This window comes from Mytilus californianus, unplaced genomic scaffold (assembly GCF_021869535.1).
Source record: "Mytilus californianus isolate M0D057914Y unplaced genomic scaffold, xbMytCali1.0.p SCAF_4, whole genome shotgun sequence".
Taxonomy (NCBI): domain Eukaryota; kingdom Metazoa; phylum Mollusca; class Bivalvia; order Mytilida; family Mytilidae; genus Mytilus; species Mytilus californianus.
The window spans coordinates 21,511,403-21,532,541 of record NW_026262690.1 but is presented as its reverse complement, the minus strand read 5'-3'; the positions used below and the strand labels follow the sequence as shown (position 1 = coordinate 21,532,541).

Below are 21,139 nucleotides of genomic sequence, written 5' to 3'. Positions count from 1 at the left end.
AAACCAAAAATTTGAATGCCAAGGATGTATAAGTATAAGTACCATTATCTTGGGACCTTTTATAACTGTCTTTAACTTATGGATTTTGCACATTGTTGAAGGCTTAAGGTGAACTGTAGTTGTTTACATCACTGCCCTCCTATGCAGGAAAAGTAGTTGTCTCAATGGCAATTATTCCATGTATCCTTCCTTTTGTATCATTTAAAGACTTCAATGAACATCATTTAAATTTACACATTTTAATTTCAAAACATTCAACAGATATTTCCAACTAACAACAATAACAAATTTTGTGAACAACAGATATAATTGGTGAATTTGTAACTAGTTTACAGTCAATATGTTTTAAGATATCAATCAAGATACATCATAAGATCGATGAATCGTTAATACATGTTCAGTATTTTTTTTCCTTTGACTGTAACTGATCTCAGAACCACCGAAAATTGCAAAAAGCTTTTATCTTCTTGTGATAAGTTGTGTAATTTTTCACCATTTTTCTTGGTGTTCTGTCATATCCAGTAGGACTATTTCACCAAGTTAGTTTGTTTTCAAATTCTTCTAGTACTTCAAGGTGCTCTTTTTTTCAATAATAATCTGAAATACACAAAATTAACAGTAACTTCAATAATGTACAAACTTTTATATGATTAACATCAATACAAATTAAAACAAAGTTTAGGGACTTTTTATATCAGCTATAGATTTTATTGACTCCTATATGGGATTAACTTAGGATATCTCCATAGGCAAACGTTTATTTGAGCAAAAATCAGGACGCTGTTTTTCACTTTTTAATTGTTTAACATTTTATAAGGAGGGGGCCTTTATTAATAGCTTACTACAATATATATGGTATTCCTTTGTGCTTATTGTTGAAAGCAAACCAGTGAACTAACATTGTTCATACAGATAGTTATCATTGGCAATCTTATCACATCTCTTTATTTTTACATGATGATCATTTTGAAAATCAGTCATGGTTAATTGAGCAAAAGAATTAATTCAGACATGCAAAAATTGGTTCAAATTAGCCTTGTAGTTTCTGAAAATTGTAAAAAATGTGTCATCAAATCGGTAAATGGCTGCAGTATGGATTGATTGATTGTTTGTTTAGTTTTGAACACCACTTTCAAAACATTTGGCTTGGTTTTTTATTTAAGAAAACCTTGATTTATTGAAAATTATTGGATCTGAAAATTATTAGATTTAATATTAATATATTATAATAACAGGCAAATAATTTTAAAGGGATGCATTTAAGGATGTACTGAGGTGAAATTAAAAAAATCTAGAATTTAAAATTGATATCTGAAGTCGAAATAGCATTAGTTAAGGAACAAAATAAGCTAAAAATATTGATAAGTTATGGAGCTCCTTTTCGACATATTTGAGATTTAAAAATTGGCGGGAAAAGGCTGACTCGGACTTTTACCTTATATTAGCATTGCCATTGGTATTATTTGGGTCTCAAATCGAAAGAAAAGAAATCTATAATCTGGTTTAATTTTGATAAATGACCTTTTATGAGCTATTGTAGTCTTATTTAAAAAAAAAGAGGGTGTTATGGGGCAAAATATTTTACCCTGTATCGTAGGAAAAAAACGAAGGAGTCCGAACATCTGACACAAATTACTAAACTTCACCTAAGTACATCCTTAAACATATCTGTACTATATATTGATAATTTTTTGATTTGAAAACATTAATTATTTGCATTTATCAATGCTTTTTTACACAAATACTTCCCGTCTCTTTCACTTAATCTGGGGAACCAGTTCATATCTGAATTTTTTAAATTTATTCTCCGGTAAAAATATTTAATATGTTTCTTATAGCATGGCTGAATGGCCAATTAAATTTAAGGAGGGGTCTAAACCTGGTAAAAAACAATCTAATCTTGTTTTAATTGATAAAAATAGTAATGCAAGCAAAAACACAAAAGTGAAGCTGGTAGCTAATGAAAAGGAAAACGACCCAAGCTGTAGTTCAACCCCAAATGGAAGGAGGGTCGTCCTTGGTTAACCTACGTTGCAACTGAGAATGTTATGAATCCAACTTTGAATTTGAGCAGAATGAACAAACAAAATAGCTACTTTAATAATTTCAAAATATGTTTTTGAAGAATGATTTAAATTAGTTGTAATGTATTATGTAGTATATACATCATACATGTTAGAAAAATTAATGTTTATAATCTCCTAAAAACTTGGGCAAGTATGAAGATATCCACTGAAGCAGCAGTCACTATGAAGACATCCTATCTTGTTTGTTTTAACTGTATAAAAAGCTGATAAAAAAAAGAAGAAAAAATGGTAAAAAATGTAGGTCTGGCAAACAGTTGATAGGTCTGTCAAAACTGTCTACCTTGCAGGCCCCTATGTCTGACAGGGAAAAAAATTTATCTGCATCTCTGCTTTAGGAATTTGTTTATAGAAAACAAAAATTACAATTATTTTCTAACAATCAAGTACCATAACTTGGGAACGGTATAAATGATTTAAGATTTTTTTTTAAAGTTTATGACAACATACTATAAAACCCATCAACAACAAATGATGCTGATCACATGGGCCTTTGATCTATGTAACTTAAACTTAAGAAGCGATTGCATTTTTGGCTATGCTAATTTTGATGGTATGTTACATGTACTGCCCACTTTGAACACATTTTATTGTTTCACATACAGTAATTACCATCTAACCATATACATCCTTGATGCATACTTGAGGTATTACCAATATAAACATTACTTTAAAGTTATGTTTACCTTCATTTAATATCTTCAGGACAGTCTAAATTTCCGACTCCTCAACAGAAGGAAATTCACCTCCTAGATCTACAATAAAAGTACAATTAAAACTAGACCATACAAAAAACTCTGTGGCTAATTTAAATAATTAGGAGTTGCCTGACAATTTCGATCATGCATATTTATTTGTAGATCTGGTCTTGTTGATCATTTTTGCAACTTAGAAGTTTCTCTCCATCTATTATAGCTCTCAAGATAAAAGGCAAAAATGAAAATAAATGGTAAAATTTGTCATTTAAGGGCAATAACTCCTACAAGAAGTCGCCTGACAGTTTTGACGTCAATGAACAAATGTTAGAGCTCAACATCTTGAATATTGACGTCATAGTCAGATTTTCTCTTTACATAACAGTTTTCAAAATAATAGACAAAACTTGCATTTAACGGCCCTATGTTCTATTTTTAGCAATGTCTGCCATCTTGGTTGGCAGGTGGGGTCATCAGACACATTTTTTAAACTAGATACCTCAATGATGATTGTGGCCAAGTTTGGTTACATTTGGTTTAGTAGTTTCACAGGAGAAGATTTTTGTAAAAGTTACAACAACGGACGCCAAGTGATGAGAAAAGCTCACTTGACCCTTTGGTCAAGGTGAGCTATTAAAAACAGTAGGCTGTAAAAATGACATCAAACAAGGTTTTATTACATTTATTAGTGTCATTGTAAAAGCAAGGAAAGGAAATAACTCTAGAACGACAAAAGTGAAAATCTTCTTTATAGAACTTGACCTTTGGTATCAGTCAGAACATACAAGAATTAAAAAAAAAACATTGGTTGAACAGTTCTCAAATTATTGCATGGAAATGACATACAAGTTTTTCCTAATCAATTGTGGTTTTCAATATATTTGACAATTACTTGCATTTTAACTTTGTTTCCTGTCATTATGTTAGCCATTTTTCTGTGCTCATTGTTCAAATTAAAGAACACAAACTTGTACAAGACACTAAGGATCATTCAGCACAAATTTGGTTGAAATTGATCTGTTGGTTTCAGAGAAGTCATTATTTGTTTAATTTCCAACAACAGATGACATCAAGTGATGGCTATAACCATACATTTGTAGGTCTAGGTTAACTATTAAGAGAAATTCAGCAGATTGTGTTAGGACATGGATAAAATATTGACCAATTGAACTTGCTTTCGGTAACTGTTAGTACTCTCTGATCTGTACTTTGTGTGTTTTTGTTAGGATTTTTTTCTGTGCTTTGTATTGGTCTAAAGAATTCAGCCCTTTTCAAATGATTTTTATAGTTTGTAAGTTGTACTGTTACACCACTGTCCTAGTTAGGAGGAGGGTTTGGTGCCAGCAAACATTTTTAATGTTTTTACATACTCCATGTGCCTGTCCCTAATCAGGAGCTTGTAATTCAGTGGTTTGTTGCTGTATATCATATTAGTTTTTCGTTTAATGTTTTGTAGATTTATCAGGCTGTAAGTTTCTCATTAGAATTGTTTCACATTGGTCATTTCAAGGCCTTATATAGCTCATTGTTGAAGGCAGTACGGTTACCTATAGTTGTTAATTTTGGTCTTTGGTTGAGGGAGTTTTTTCATTTACAATCATACCACATCTTCTTATTTTTATATAAACATTTATATAAATGTTTTATTGCACAATACTTCACCTTAGGAGCTGCAAAGAAAATGGTACAGTCCAAGTTCCTTTTCTCTTTTCTTCTTTGGCATCATTTGTATTTTCTGCAACATCTACAAGGAAAAATTGTTTGAAGAGTGTGAATTTCATTCCAGGTACAGTGTTTCCTATGGACAATTAATATACTTAATTCCTGCTTTATCTGGCAGTAAAAAAGCTTTATCTGGCAGTAAAAAAAGAGAAGGTAAAATGATGTTTTTATATTTTACATAGACTATTTGAGAGTCTGAGTGCACACGTTCATGTCTTGTCTGCTCTACTGACCATGATTGACTTAATATTGAAAGCCTTAAAGATAAAGTTTTTACTACAAGTATCACATAAACTTAACATTATCAATTATTTACGACAATAAGGTCAAGTTCAGACCCTGCCACATTCTTTATGTGCCTGTCCTAAGTCATGAACATGTAGTTCAGTGGTTGTCGTTGGTTCAAGTCTGTCAGATTTGATTTTAGTACTTGATTGTTTTGTTACAAATTAGGCCGTTAGTTTGCTCAATTGAATTGTTTCATATTTTTCATGTCTGGACCGTTCACCGCGGACTATACAGTTTGGATTTTTCTCATTGACGAAGGCCGTACGGTTGCCTATAATCATGATAATTGCTTACATCCTCTTCATTTGAACTTTGGTGGATAGTTGTTTCATTGGCAATCATAACATGATAATGAGGTGAAGGTTAGATGAACCCTGCCAGAAAGATATGTACATCTTACAATCATTCCATACACCAAATATAGTTAACTTATTACTTATAGAATCTGAGAAAAGGACCAAACTACAGAAACTTAATACTGGCCAATGAACAATGGAAATGAGGTCAAAGGCAGAGCCACAGATGATACCTGCCAGACAGACATGTACACCTTATAATCATCCCATATACCAAATAAAATTGGCCTATTGCTTATTGAACAAGAATGTGTCCATAATACACGGATGCCCCACACGCACTATCATTTCATATGTTCAGTGGACCGTGAAATTGGGGTAAAAACTCTAATTTGGCATTAAAATTAGAAAGATCATATCATAGGGAACATGTGTACTAAGTTTCAAGTTGATTGGACTTCAACTTCATCAAAAACTACCTCGAGTTGACCAAAAACTTTAACCTGAAGCGGGACAGACGGACAAACGGACGGACAAACAGACGCACAGACCGAAAAACATAATGCCCCTAAGTGGGGCATAAAAACTGACCAAAACAGAAAAACTTAACATTGAACAATGAACCATCGAAATGAGGTTAAGGTCAGATGAAACCTGCCCGACTAACATGTACACTTTACAATCATTCCATACACTATTCATAGTTGAACTTTTGCTTACGGTATTTGAGAAACGGACCTAAAAATCAAGTAATTTTAACTTTGATCACTTACAAAATGTATCCATGAAAGGAGGTCTAGGTCAGGTGAAAAGAACCCGGTCTCACCAAAATATCCACAACATCATGTGTAAGGGTAGATATGGAGGCAGGAAACAATAGTATTTTTGGCCCAAGTTTAATTTAAACAATATTTTATTTATTTATACTGACTGTTAATAAGTATGGTCAACAGAATATGATGACAAATAATCCTTACAAGCATGCAAGCTTTCTGTGAAGTTTCCAAGTTTTCTTTTGATGTTTTTGGAACAAACAGACAAATAGAATTGAGAATTGAGAATGGACATGGGGAAGTTGTCAAAGAGACAACAACACGACCAAAGAGCAAAAAACAGCCAAAGGCCACTGACTATTTATACTTCCAAAATTTCATGGGACAGACGAACAGGACACACTGATAGACAGGGGTAGATTGCAGTATTTGAGTCATCTAAAATCCCTTCAATACAATGCAGTCTTGTTAATCTGCTACTGTAAGGCTTTATAATTTTATTTTTTTTGCTGTGCTGTTTTCCAACAGTTTCCTAAATGGTTGTGCCATGTACTTGATTGAAGGCAAATTTAATGCAAAATGTAAAATAACACTCAATTAATTTAAAATGTCAGAAGGGATTTTCTGGATTTACCTTCAAACATATATCGTCAAAAATCTGGTGGTATCGATGTGTTTGAGGGATCTCATAAAAAAATTGTGGTGTGTACACCAATAAAAAGGTACATGTAGATAAACTCATGTAGGTTTAGTTTCCCGTGTATTTATTTCACTTGTAAGAAAAATCTACAAGTTGTCAAATCCTTCTTGAAATTGACTTTTAAAGAGTATGGTATATCATAATACTTATAAAAACATTTTTATTCCAATTTTGCATCTTTCAATTCAATCAAAATATAAATCATCACTATATAGCTACATATTGATACAAAATTGCATTTTATTTTTTTTTATTTTATGTTTTGTAAAATTTTTCAACTTTTTTTAAAAAGACCTCACTTGCCAAAATAATATTCATGTAATATGTTTCTGATATCAGCTGGGATCACAACATACAATGTAATACTCCCAATTCCCTGTTTCAGAATCTAATGCATTTTTGGTAATATTCTCAAAAGCGTACACCAAGACCTCTTGATTGGTTATATATTTCCTAAATAATGGAAATTCAACCAATGATGTGACATTATGTTCATTTAGGGGACGACCATTTGATTTTTTTTGGGGGGATGGGGCGAGTTCATCAATACTTAATATGATAGGGGTGTAGCTGGGGTTCTGTTACCCCACCCTTTTCATATAATTAATTTAGATTTTGAAAATGTATACCTTTTCATATATTGATTAGGTAAAAATGTAACCTTTTCCCATATTGGTTGAATTTCTTGTAGTGTGTTGGAAAAGTGGAATAACACCTTCAGATTCCTTATGTAATATTTACTTACGGCAAAACATTTGGCTGTGAAAAAATTACAGGGCTTTTCATACAAATTTATAACAAGTAATGGGAACTTGCTGTATGGGTTTTACTTATTTGTGAAGGCCGTACGGTGACCTACAGTTGTTAACTGTTGTCTCATTGGCAATCATACCACATCTTCATTTATTTTTTTTTATTTGTTGACCTCATAATATATATTTCTGATAATTTTCACCACGTATTCACATATTTTCAAGCTAGAGAATATGGCCTATTCCAGCGGCACGTCCTATCACCTTATATATAGGAAGTGTCCCTTTACACAATACACCTTATCGCTATTTAGTCCAATCCGGAAAAACAGTCATTTAGACAAATTCCTGTTTGGGTCAACAGGCCTTGAACAGGTAAACAACAAAGGTCATCAGTAACGAGCTGAGGGAGGGAAAAATTTAGAAAGCGATCAATACGAAATTTTGATAGATTATGATCCACTTTTTCAAAACTCAAATTATAGTCAAAAAATATTTTGTTTGAAGTATTTACGATGTTTTAAACAGATCTCATTAAAACGTATCATGCATGGTGCATTGTTTAAACAGGGCCCAAGATAGCTTCAACTGGATGAAAAAGTTGTGTAATTTTAGAACTTATCCGGAATGGAATAAATAGCGATTAGAGTGGGGTGCTCATTTTCGCCATAATTTTCCATGTTTTCTGCAGTTTATGTTCAGACCATTAAGTTTTTGAAGTATACTGATATTTCTATATGAAGATAACATCAAAAGCAAAATATTCTTAGCTTGAAAACGTGTTTCTCTGAAAAAAATCATCTGAAAAGTTAGATTAAAGGCTGTTTGAAATTTCCTGATGTTTTGTCATAGGGGGACACATATTCGCCGTATTTACACATCTATTTAAAACCAAATAACTGCAGCTTTAAACAATATTTATCAAATCAATTTCATTATAGATGAATAGCAGACATTTCAAAGGTGTAAAGAACTAAAATTTAGGGCAATCAGTCAAAGAATTACTAAGAAATACTTCTTTGAAATCTTTTTTTTCATTCAGGAAATTGGCCGAAAATCATTGTTCGTTTTTCGGTCCTTTGCGGTAAGTGCCGAAATTTTTTCTTAGTTTAAAAAATAATCATATTTATCGTCTCGTATTGTGTTTTCGACCGTCTTCAGGTGGTTAGTTGTAATACTTAAAGTTATTTTTAATACGGAAATCTGCATGATCCTTACAGCTTTTTACTAAAAAAATAAAATATAGATTAATTTTAATTAACAGAAACAACAGTCTGTCAGTGGAAATTACAGACAATACTCACTCCACAATGCCTTCACTAAAGTATTGAAAAAAAAATGACTGTATACAAGATCAAACTTGCTTCCAGAGACATATATATATGTCTCTGTTGCTTCCAAAGTGCCTTAAGTGAAATGTGTACAACTAGTCAAATGAAGATATCAAAATAATATTTTTTATCTTAAAGTTGTATATGTAACCATTTAATTCATTGAGTCATAAGTTTGATCGCCTCTTAACAATTTAAATAATTTGATATAGACATTGGCATCAAATTTTAACCAATTCCGGATTTGTACGACATGTCATTTCCGACTTTGGACCAGTTTCTTAGAGAGGTCGAAAACACAAAACGCTAGTTTTTGTCAACAAACGTGCCATCGATCTAATGAACTCAAATAAAAAAATAATTTAAGATCGAAATATATTTCAGATACAATAATTTTATGCCCAAGTTTACTAGTGACTCTCAAAATATTAGTCATGTCTATGTTCAAACATATAATTTATAAAAGGGAAATTCGGAGAAATATGTTAGTAGGTCGAAAATACAATACACGAGGATATTATAGAAATATAATTTACCGGCATGTTTCTTCCATTTCAGCAATCCTTTGAAGTTTCTACACCTGAAAATCATAAAACGGCGAAATTGTGTCCCCGGCGAATATGTGCGCCCCACTCTAGGTGTATTGTGACAAATCAATGAAAAATAATTATCTGGTAGCAGCAAAACCACATAAATATTCGGCGAAATTTTCAACAAACTTCCACATATTTAATTTAATTAATTTACGTTCACAACATGATAGCAAAATAAAATAAATATCACATTATCAGGGCGAACAGTAATACTATAGGGCGAACCTGGGAACAGTATATCTCAATATATATGTTCCTGGGCGAACGTACTCGGAATCTGTTGACAGATACTTCCCCCTTTTTTCTATACCTCGTTATTTCGCTATTTTAATGCGAGTTTCCTGAAAGACAGTGTTGAAAAAGCAATAATAGCAAGTGACTTTTAACGGAGAAAATTTAAGTTGTATGCATGTTACGTTACCAAATAACACATGAAATTCCTTCTTCATCTGTTTCTAGTTCATTGCGTCTTTACGTAGCTCTCCTTTCGTACGGAAAGGTGAAGGAAGATTACTACATTAGGTAGCAATACACAGTTAGAAGTTTAGTTTCGCATTATGGCCATGGTGAATTTTTTAAAAATGAAAGTTTTTGTACAATAAAATTGATTTTTAGATAATTGAAGAATAATATAGCCTTCTTAGTGGGTTTATATGAACATTTAGATTGTTTTTAGCATGTTTTATAGGCCATTTTTCTGTTTGACAGTCCGTATTTTCCTATCCGTACCGCCCATAGGTCCATAAATTGTTGTAGTGTTTATCAACAAAGATTTTGCGCTCGATCTTTTCAATTCAATTTTATGGAAAAACGAGCAGAAATGCCTATGATTTTTTTTGGACCTCTTGATAGATATATGTCTATGGATTCAGGAAAGGTATCACTGTAATTGATTGAAATTTTCCTTTGGACCAAATTTTGGAGACTTTTGTGACATGTTCACCCCCTTTTTTTGCAATATTTTGTATCAAAGAAATGCATATTGTTGCCATGGTTACACCCAAAAGAGATTATATTTCACCATTATAACCATTAGAAATCAAATCTATGGAAGATTTTCTTTCTATAAATATACACATGCATAAAACAAATATAAAGCCTCATTTGTTAGAAAGGAAGGGAAAGAGGGTGTTTAAAAATCATGAGTGTCAATTTTAAGTTTTTTTCCTAACTGTGTATTGCTACCTTATGGCATTTGACAAAGCACAGAATTCCTTATTTTTAGACAAATCATACCACAAATCTATTGATTTTTAGATTATAGATACAATTCTGAGGGAGAAACATCTTTTAGTATGACAATATATGTTAGTTTTGTTGTTTATTGTCCTTAGCAACCAATATAGACATTTTGACACAAAGACTTTGTTCGGTCATAAATTGATACTTTATTGGCTACCCCTTGGAAAAGAAACAATGCACATTATGTAGAAACCTCAGAAGGGAACGCTTTATATTTTTTCATGCGACTAAATCAAATTTATTATTTTAGCAAGTATAAAGTCACAATTTAGCATGAATTAAGTCTAAATTTATTCCCGCTGTTATAAATTAATTCAGTATTTGCTAAATTTTAACCAAGGCTTTGGTATGCTAATACACAACAAAATTGACATTCTAAAGCCTTAAAATAGCTTTAACTTGTAAAATTTGTCTACTGTTAAGGTTAATTTAAGTTTTTAAACAAGAAAAGACAAGCACAGAAGGTATAGTTTTAGAAATTTGACTAAAAAAGGAGAATTTACACTTTGACATGGCATGTTTCACCAAATCACTTTTTTGTTGCATTTCAGTGTCAACTGCTAACCTTCATAAAATATTTATTTCTGAACCAATTTTCAAAACTAGCAGGCCAATTTGCTTGTTTAAGCTAGCAGAACACAGAAATCTATTTAAAATGGAATTGGAAAAAAAAATGTTTATCCTTAAGGTAGCAATACACAGTTAGAAGTTTAGTTTCGCATTATGGCCATGGTGAATTTTTTAAAAATGAAAGTTTTTGTACAATAAAATTGATTTTTAGATAATTGAAGAATAATATAGCCTTCTTAGTGGGTTTATATGAACATTTAGATTGTTTTTAGCATGTTTTATAGGCCATTTTTCTGTTTGACAGTCCGTATTTTCCTATCCGTACCGCCCATAGGTCCATAAATTGTTGTAGTGTTTATCAACAAAGATTTTGCGCTCGATCTTTTCAATTCAATTTTATGGAAAAACGAGCAGAAATGCCTATGATTTTTTTTGGACCTCTTGATAGATATATGTCTATGGATTCAGGAAAGGTATCACTGTAATTGATTGAAATTTTCCTTTGGACCAAATTTTGGAGACTTTTGTGACATGTTCACCCCCTTTTTTTGCAATATTTTGTATCAAAGAAATGCATATTGTTGCCATGGTTACACCCAAAAGAGATTATATTTCACCATTATAACCATTAGAAATCAAATCTATGGAAGATTTTCTTTCTATAAATATACACATGCATAAAACAAATATAAAGCCTCATTTGTTAGAAAGGAAGGGAAAGAGGGTGTTTAAAAATCATGAGTGTCAATTTTAAGTTTTTTTCCTAACTGTGTATTGCTACCTTAACATTTAAGTCGAAACATCCCAAGCAAGATCAATGAAATAAAAACGTGTATTGATTTATATTTTGTTCTATAAGGAACGATGAAATGTCTTGTCATTCTCAAAAGTATTCAAAACTCGCATCGGACTATTTTATGTGCATTTAGAACTTTGCTGATAGATTGCTATTCGTACTCGCGTCGTCTGTCAACACGAAGAATGGCTGATTGCAAGATTTGGTTGATCATGCTGATTGCAAGATTGAAATATTTTATAAGGAAAAACAGTTTATTTTGAAACAAACAAAACCTACATTAAATTGCAATTTCATAAGAGAGTAAACGAATTTACGTGGTAAGATTTAGACCAAGTGAAAAAAGGATCGCTAATTTTAAAACCTGAGACCACAGTAGAGAAGCTCTATTGATAGTCGACTTTATTATTTACAGAATTTTATTGATAGAATTTCCGATTCCTGTGCTGAGACTGCATAAAATAAAAATGTGTATCTGGTCTTAGTTGCAGTGTCAGAATGTCTCTGAGACTCTCATACCAACCTACCGTGCGGTAATTGCTTGTCAAGTAATGATCATTTTAATATATTATTGCCTTAGTGTCAGTTACCTGTTACATATTCTGTAAATTCCACCTTTATCAGATGAACCACTTCAGTTAAACTAGTAAAAAGAATCCCTTAATTTTGAATTTATGGCACTTCTATTTAATATAGAATTCTTCTTTATACACTTATATACACAATTGCACCACCACCACACGAATTCCGTTCGCCCTAAAATTAGTGACCTGTTCGCCCTGGGTCCGTGCGCCCTTATAAAAAAGTAAAATAACAAAAATATAGAACTCTGAGGAAAATTCAAAACAGAAAATCCCTAACTGTTTGCCCTGGGTCCTTTCACTCTTATTTTTATTTTATTTTTTTGTCTTGAATACTGCTTATTATTTGGAAAGAGTATGTTTATAAAAGTTTGTTAAAAATTTTGCCACATATTTTCCTTTGATCTGCACTGTAAAGTACCCTGCACTGTAGAGTACCCTGAATACAAGGTATTTCATATAAAACAACTGAAGACCATAACAGTTATAATATATCTGGATGTATTTATAGAATTTTAAGATAAAATATGAGATCGTTTACAATGGTATAACTTATTAACATATTGTTTCTAGGAGTAACGTGAAAGGTTTTGCATGTAGAGCAGGATCTGGTTACCCTTCTGAAACTCCTGAGATCATCCCTGGTTTTTGGTGGGATTTGTGTTGCTAAGTCTTCAGTTTTGTCTCGCCTTGACGTAGTCAAAAAGCGAGACATAGGTATGCTGTTTCCGGCATTGGCTGCGGCGGCGTCAACAATGTATTAGTTTGTGATTAGGTCTAGTTCATGGTGAACCACTAGTGGTAGGTCAATGATACCCGGTATTTGGTATGTAGTTTTATTAACTTATTAAATTTGCCAGTATATTCAGAAAGTTGAATGTGGGCAGTATATGGAAGAAGAAGAACATTGGCACATCTCATTACCATGGAGATTATTTGGCCCCGCCCCCTCAGTCAAGGTCTATTGACTTTGAAACTTTGCTTAGTTTACATGTATTAGTTTGTGATTAGGTCAGTTTATGGGGAACCACTAGTGGTAGGTCAATGATATTTGGTATGCAGTTGTATAAGGATTGGCATATCTCATTTCCATGGAGATTATTTGGCCCCGCCCCCTTAGTCATGGTCTATTGACTTTGAAACTTTTGCTTAGTTTTCATGTATTAGTTTGTGATTAGGTCAGTTTAAAGGGAACTGTTAGTGGTAGGTCAATGATAATTGGTATGCAGTTGTATAAGCATAAGCACATCTCATTTCCATGGAGAATATTTGGTCCTTACCCCTCAGTCATGGTCTATTAACTTTGAATTTTTTGCTTAGTTTACATGTATTAGTTTGTGATTATGTCAGTTTAAGATGAACCACTAATGTTAAGTCAATGATATTCAGTATGCAAATATATTGGCATTTGCAAGTTTTGTTTCCATGGAGATTATATAACCCCACCCCCTAATTATGGTTCACTGACTTTGAAACTTTTACATAGATTACAAGTTAATGTTTGTGTTTAGGTTTGTTTAAAGGGAACGACTTATGAAAAGTCAATGGTATTTGGTTTGCAGTTGTATTAGCATTGGCACATCTCATTTCCATGGAGATTATTTGGCCTTGTACCTTCAGTCATGGTTCATTGACTTTGAATATTTGCATAAGTTACATGTTAAAGTATTGCTATTTTAATTTCAACATTTGCATTATCAAAAGTACAAAAAGGCGAGACATATCTCTGTGTAAACAGTTTATCTATGTTGTGTTTTGTATACTGTTGTGTGTCTTTTGGTATTTTTTTTTGTCAAAGCATTGTCCATATAAAAATAAGAAGGTGTGGTATTATTGCCAATGAGAAAACTCGCCACAAGAGACCAAATGACATAGAAGTTTACAAATATAGGTCACCGTACAGCCTTCAACAATGAGCAAAACCAGTCAGTTTGTTTTCGACTTATGAGTTTGATTATCTATTTTGTATCTTTCGTCTATCTTAGCTAAGCTTATTTTTTCTGTGGCTTTTAAACTGAATCTAAATTTATGCACATTTAAGGTTTGTACAGTACGTAGCTCGTTGCCTATTGACATGGCCTCTTAAATGTTCAATCAAAAATGTGGAAAAATTTAGTTGTCCAGCTGTAATTTAAGGGCCATGGGCTAGTCGCCCCTTGTTAATTTCCATCCCTGTATTATATGAGTTATCTCCCCTTATATTGCAAATTCGAAAAAAAAAAATGATAATACAAAGAACAATTGGCATTTTTTAAGATCAATCGTGATTATAACACAAAACTCATAATTTTCATCATATAGATGAACATTCCTTTCTCAAAATTTGTATATAGTATTAAAGATCCAGACAAACTGTGTTCTATTTTACAATCCAAGTTTAAGGAATACAAACAATCCACCTTAACTGCATTCACCAGATCAATTTCATACTTACTATTTACCCCATATCCTTACAAATGTAGTCCTGCTCAGAATAATGCCCTATTGACTCAGACTTTGAAATTTCTGCATAGTTTGAATGTCAAGTTTCTGGTTAGGCAAAGTTTAACAGGAACTGTTTATGATATTTTAAATATATTTGGTATGCAGTTATGTATCTCATTTACAAGGAAATTATTTGTCCCCGTCGTATCAACTTTGGTCCGGTGTCTAAAAAAAAATTTATGATAAAATGAGTTAAACAGCACTGTTACTTTCGTTAGTGTAGTGCAAGTATCAAGTTATCAAAGGGCCAAGTGAGCTTTTCTCATAACTCGTCTGTAAACTTTTACAAAAAAATTCTCCTCTGAAACTACTGGGCCAAATTTAACCAAGCTTGGTCACAATCATCATTGGAGTATCTTGTTTAAAAATGTGTCCAATGACCCTGCCTGCCAACCAAGATGACCGACATCGCTAAAAATAGAACATAGGGGTAAAATGCAAATTTTGTCTATTATTTTGAAAACCGTTAAAAGAGAAAATCTTATGAGGGCAAGAATGCTCAGCATTTTGAGCTCTTCCAATTGTGCATATAAGTCAATACTGTCAGGAGTTATTGCCCTTAAATGACAAAATTATTTTTTTCATTTTTGCCTATTATATTGAAAACTATAATAGATAGAGAGAAACTTATAATTGCCAAAATGAACAGCAAGACAAGATCTACAAAAAAATCTAATGGTTAAAATCTTCAGTCAACTCCTTATTAGAGTTATTGCCCTTTGATGAAAATGTTTACTTTTATTGCGTTTTGCCTTATATCTTAAAAATTATAATAGATAGATAGAAACTTAAATAAGCAAAAATGATCAGTAAGACAAGATCTACAATAAAAACAAATTGTTAAAATTGTTTGACAACTCCTTATTGGAGTTACTGCCCTTTAATGACAATTTTCATCATTTTTTTTTGGCATTTTGCCTTAAATGATAAAAATTATAATAGATAGATAGAAACTTAAATAAGCAAACATGGTCAGCAAGACAAGATCTACTAACAAGTAAAATTTTGCCAATACAGTAAGCAGACTGTCACTCTTTATAGGAGTGATTGTCCTTAAATTAGGATATTTTTCACCTTCTTTTGTGTTTTGAGAAAAAACTAATGAAGATAGAGAGAAACTAAACAGACTAAATGATTAGCAATTCAAGATCAGCAAAACAGATTTTTGTCATGAAATGAATTCTATTCTCGTCTATAATGTTGGAGAGTGTCCTTTGTTGAATATGCATATAGACAAAGGTGAGTGACACAGGCACAAGTCAGCCATATACATACTTTAGCACTAATATTGGACACTCTGGCAAGACAAAAACTGAAATTTAATATCCAAATATTGTTTCAAAAAGTTACCATGTATGAACATTTAAAAAGCTGATTTTGTTGTATCATAATTATTACCTTATTTATAATTTCAGCTTTTCTGTGCATTGTAAGTTTTCCAAGAACATAGAACATGTAGTTCCTGATAAAAAACCAAAAATATTGCTTGGATAAAACTGTTGAGTAACTATTTGTAATAGAGAATGCATCAGGATGGTGATATGCTATATATAATATTGATACTATGATAGATGGGAAAAGGAACTCAAGAAATACCAAAGTGCGGAACAGCAAAGGTATGATTATAACCGTTACCGATGTTAAAAGAAGTGTGTCATTACAGCATCTGCAAATATTCCAAGCAGACCGGTACTTCAGACTTGTTTAAATTTAAAAGAATTAAATGGCTACTAAACTTTATATTTTAACAAAAAGAATATTTAAACTACTAGTCAATAGTTTCCTTCTTAAACATATTGTATGGAGCTTCATTTTTGCATTCTATACAGTGTAATGTATTTTCACATCCATTGCTATAGCTTATTAACTTCCTGTTAACACATGGTTACCTGTATCATAAGTGAAAAATAGCCATAATACATTTTGTTGATATCAATTTAAAATTGAGAAGCTAATCCATATATTTATCTACTCTCCATTATCTACTGTCATCTTGTTTAGTAAATAAATAAAAATCCTGTTAGTACAAAAATGTTCATGTATATATTTGTATGGAACTAATTGTGGTATAATCTTCATATGGAAACTTGCAACATAAAATTCAATCATGACCATAAAGTAGGCAAGACATTTCAGCATGTACAGTCTTGTAAAAAAAATGTGAAACTATTTCAAAGCATACTATTTGTTTTGGTTTTTTATTTCAGATTAAGATATAATGAGGAAATATCTTCCTGAAGATCTAATTAATGTCTGCAAAGATATTAAAGGTGAAGGGAACACAAGCTATAATTCTTTAAGGAAAAGATACAGAAACACAAGCTCCTGTAGACAGTCATGCAAAGGAAGATGCTTTTGTAATATATGTTGATGTTATAAATTATGACAAATCAATTAACAACAATCATGACAATATGTTCTACAAATTTCCTTTATTTCATAAATCATATTATAAAAGTTGAAAATGTCATTTGATTAAGAATTATGCCAAATTTAAGAAAATGTGGCAAATCAAGTTCAAATGAAAGGAAAATACATTTTTCCAAAATATACATATTTCAACTATTTCAACATGTAGTGGGGAATACCTGGTGTTCCTCTGGTTTCAAATCTAGTAGATCTATTACCCTCATTTCTTGATATATTTTTATGAAATTTATTGCATATTAGAATTATCTCAAATAAGTTAGAAAATCAGCTATTGGGGACGAGCCTAGATGACCATTACATTCCCAAACAAAATTCTAGTCTTTTTTTATAAAAAATATTAAACTTTGAAATTTTAACATTTTATTGTGAATTTCATTTGAAAATAATTAAAATCCCATTAGACAATATAGACATCAAAGAGATTTTATCAGACAAAAACTGCCACATTAAATATTCCAATTGTCAATGTGGCTGTGTCACTCATATTATATAATAAGAAAATAAATATGTTTTGACAATGAAAAAGATGACTGCTGCAACACAGAATTGAAAAGAGAGAGAAATGTGTTACATTGTTCTTACAAAATGGTAATTTTACAATAAATTTGGGAGTCTCTGACTGAAATCTTGTCACATGGCACCTTGTATAGGTCATGCATGCTGTATAAATATATATCTAATGTTTTCTGTAAAATTTTGTTTTAATGGACACTTATAATGTACATACATGTATTCTCATATTAACTATAATTAGATTGATTAAGACTACTGTTTGAACATTAACAACAAATCAACGGTCAAGTTGTGCTAAGGTAGCTCTGTTTAAATTATTGAGACATTGTGTATTTTTTATCACTACTTGTTTATAATTATATGACATGTACCGGTATGTGTAACCAGATACCAACCTATAGATTCAAAATAGATGTTAAGTAATGTCAATTATTTCTTTTTTTGAACTGACTACATCATGCTGGTCAGATGATGTGCTTGTAGGGTGATGCCTTTATTGTTATTTTGCTGCAGTTTGTAATAATTGTTGATCAATATTTCAATATTTTTAAGACAACTTACATACATTGTATTTTTAGCTATTACATAAATATGTAAGGGCTATTCCAGTAAAACATGTAAGGTGGGGGGTGTTAGGTGGTTGGAAGGCACTTTGTATTAATAATACATGGGTGATGGGTATCAGAGCAACTTTTTATACGACCGCAAAAAAATTTTGGGGTCTTATATTGGTATGACGTCGGCGTCGTTGTCGTCCGAAGACAGTCACACATTGGTTTTCGCACTCTAACTTCAGTTTAAGTGAATGGATCCCTATGAAATTTTACCATAAGGTTCAATACCACAAAAGGAAGGTTGGGATTGATATTGGGGGTTATGGTACCTACAGTTAAGGAATTAGGGGCCAAAAAGGGGCCAAAAATAAGCATTTTCTAGTTTCCAGACAATAACTTGTGGAACGGTGTATGGATCTCTCTGAAATTATACCACAAGTTTCCATACCACAAAGGGATGGTTAGGATTTGCTTTGGGGTGTTATGGCTCAAACCGTTTAGGAATTAGGGACAAAATAGGGGAAAGACAAGGTTGTCCTGGTTACTGGACAAATACTTTAGTACAAAACATAATTTAAAGCAGTGTAAGGGAGACAAATCAAATACATCATTTGAATTACCTCCCTTACACTGCTTTTAAATAATGTATAAAGTAATGGTTAATGAACAATTAAGACAATTTTAAACAGTGTAAGGGAGGTTATCCACATACAACGTTTTGATTACTTCCCTTACACTGCTTTTAAATTGTGTTTAAAGAAATGCATATTTATAAAGGAAAAGCAGTAAAAATATCTGCAAATGTTGCATCTTTTTTTTTTTACAAAAAAATCCATATGAAAGATTTGACACCATATTTTAAATTCTATTATAAAATAGATTAAGTTAGCACTATGGTAAATTTAAATGGGTAATTGGAAATTTGAATTGCGATAATTACCATATCTTGAGGGAAAGAATTTTTTTGGGGAAAAAGGGGGGGGGGGGGGGGGGGGGGGGGTGGTAAACAAGAAATTGTGGGGGGTCAATTTTTTCTCATTTCAGATTTCAGAAATTAAAAAGAATTATTCTTCAAATATTTTTTTTTCAAATTTCAAATATTGAAAAATTTCAAGAAGTAATCTTTAATTGCACAGTATGGCGCATTAGATTTGTAAAATCTTTGACCACATTTATTTATTTGTTATGTCGAATCTAACCATGTTTTTAGATTTTTAATTTTGGGTCCCGTTTTTATATGACGGCAAAAACATTTTTGTGGTCGTATATTGATATGACGTTGGTTTTCGCACTCTAACTTTAGTTTAGGTAAATGGATCTCAATAATGAAATTTTACCATAAGGTTCAATACCACAAAAGGAAGGTGGGGATTAATTTTGGGGGTTATGGTACCAACAGTTAAGGAATTAGGGGCCAAAAAAGGGCCAAAAATAAGCATTTTTATTGTAACTTCCAGACATAACTTGTGTGTAAGTGTATGGATCTCTCTGACATTGTACCACAAGGTTCCATATCACAAAGGGAATGCTGGGATTGATTTTTAGGGTAATTGCCTCCAAATTTTAGGAATTAGGGGCCAAAAAGGGGCAAAAAACAAGCATTTTTCTAGTTTCATGACAATAACTTGTGTGTTAGTGTATGGATCTCTCTGACATTGTATCACGAGGTTCCATATCACAAAGGGAATGCTGGGATTGATTTTGGGGGGTAATTCCCTCAAAATTTTAAGAATTAGGGGCCAAAAAGGGGCAAAAAAGTTAAAACAAGCATTTTTCTAGTTTCATGACAATAACTTGTGTGCAAGTGTATGGATCTTTATGAAATTGCACTACAAGGTTCCATATCACAAAGGGAAAGCTGGAATTGAGTTTGGGGGTAATTGCCCAAAACGTTTAGGAAAAAGGGGCCAAAAATAAGCATTTTTCTAGTTTCCAGACAATAACTTGTGTTCAAGTGTATGGATCTCTCTGAAATTGTACTGCAAGGTACCATTCCACATAGGGAAGGCTGGGATTGATTTTGGGGGGTAATTCCCTCAAAATTTTAGGAATTAGGGGCCATAAAAGGGCAGAAAAACAAGCATTTTTCTAGTTTCAGGACAATAACTTGTGTGTAAGTGTATGGATCTTTATGAAATTGTACTGCAAGGTTCCATATAACTAAGGGAAAGTTAGGTTTGAGTTTGGGGGTAATTGCCCTAAACGTTTAGAAATTTGGGGCCAAAAAACAAGCATTTTTCTAGTTTCCAGACAATAACTTGTGTTCAAGTGTATTGATCTCTCTGAAATTGTACTGCAAGGTACCATACCACAAAGGGAAGGCTGGGATTGAGTTTGGGTGTGATGAATCATAAGGGGGTTCAAAAAATTTGAGGGGGATTTTTTTTTCCTTTTTTTTTCTTTAAAATTTTCCATTTTAAATTGGTTATTTCTGATTTATATATAAAAGCAAAAATTAACCTCCGCAGTCGTATGAAGCTGCGCCCCAGCTGAGCATTTTATTTAAATTGGTCTACATTAAGGTCCAAAGGGTCCAAAATTAAACTTTGTTTGATTTTAACAAAAATTGAATATATGGGGTTCTTTGATATGCTGAATCTAAACATGTATTTAGATTTTTGATTTTGGGCCCAGTTTTCAAGTTGGTCCAAATTGGGGTCCAAAATTAAACTTTGTTTGATTTCATCAAAAATTGGATATATGGGGTTCTTTGATATGCTGAATCTAACCGTGTA

General features: G+C 32.1%; 1 long non-coding RNA gene across 1 annotated transcript; it reads right to left on the bottom strand.

Moving 5' to 3' along the window:
- Positions 1 to 223: 223 nt before the first annotated feature.
- On the bottom strand, positions 224 to 9,723 carry LOC127737693 (uncharacterized). Its single transcript, XR_007999763.1, has 4 exons — positions 9,656 to 9,723; positions 4,442 to 4,523; positions 2,771 to 2,839; positions 224 to 597 (listed from the first exon to the last, which is right to left on the bottom strand). It is a non-coding gene; the product is annotated as an uncharacterized LOC127737693 (long non-coding RNA).
- Between the last annotated feature and the right edge of the window lie 11,416 nt (positions 9,724 to 21,139).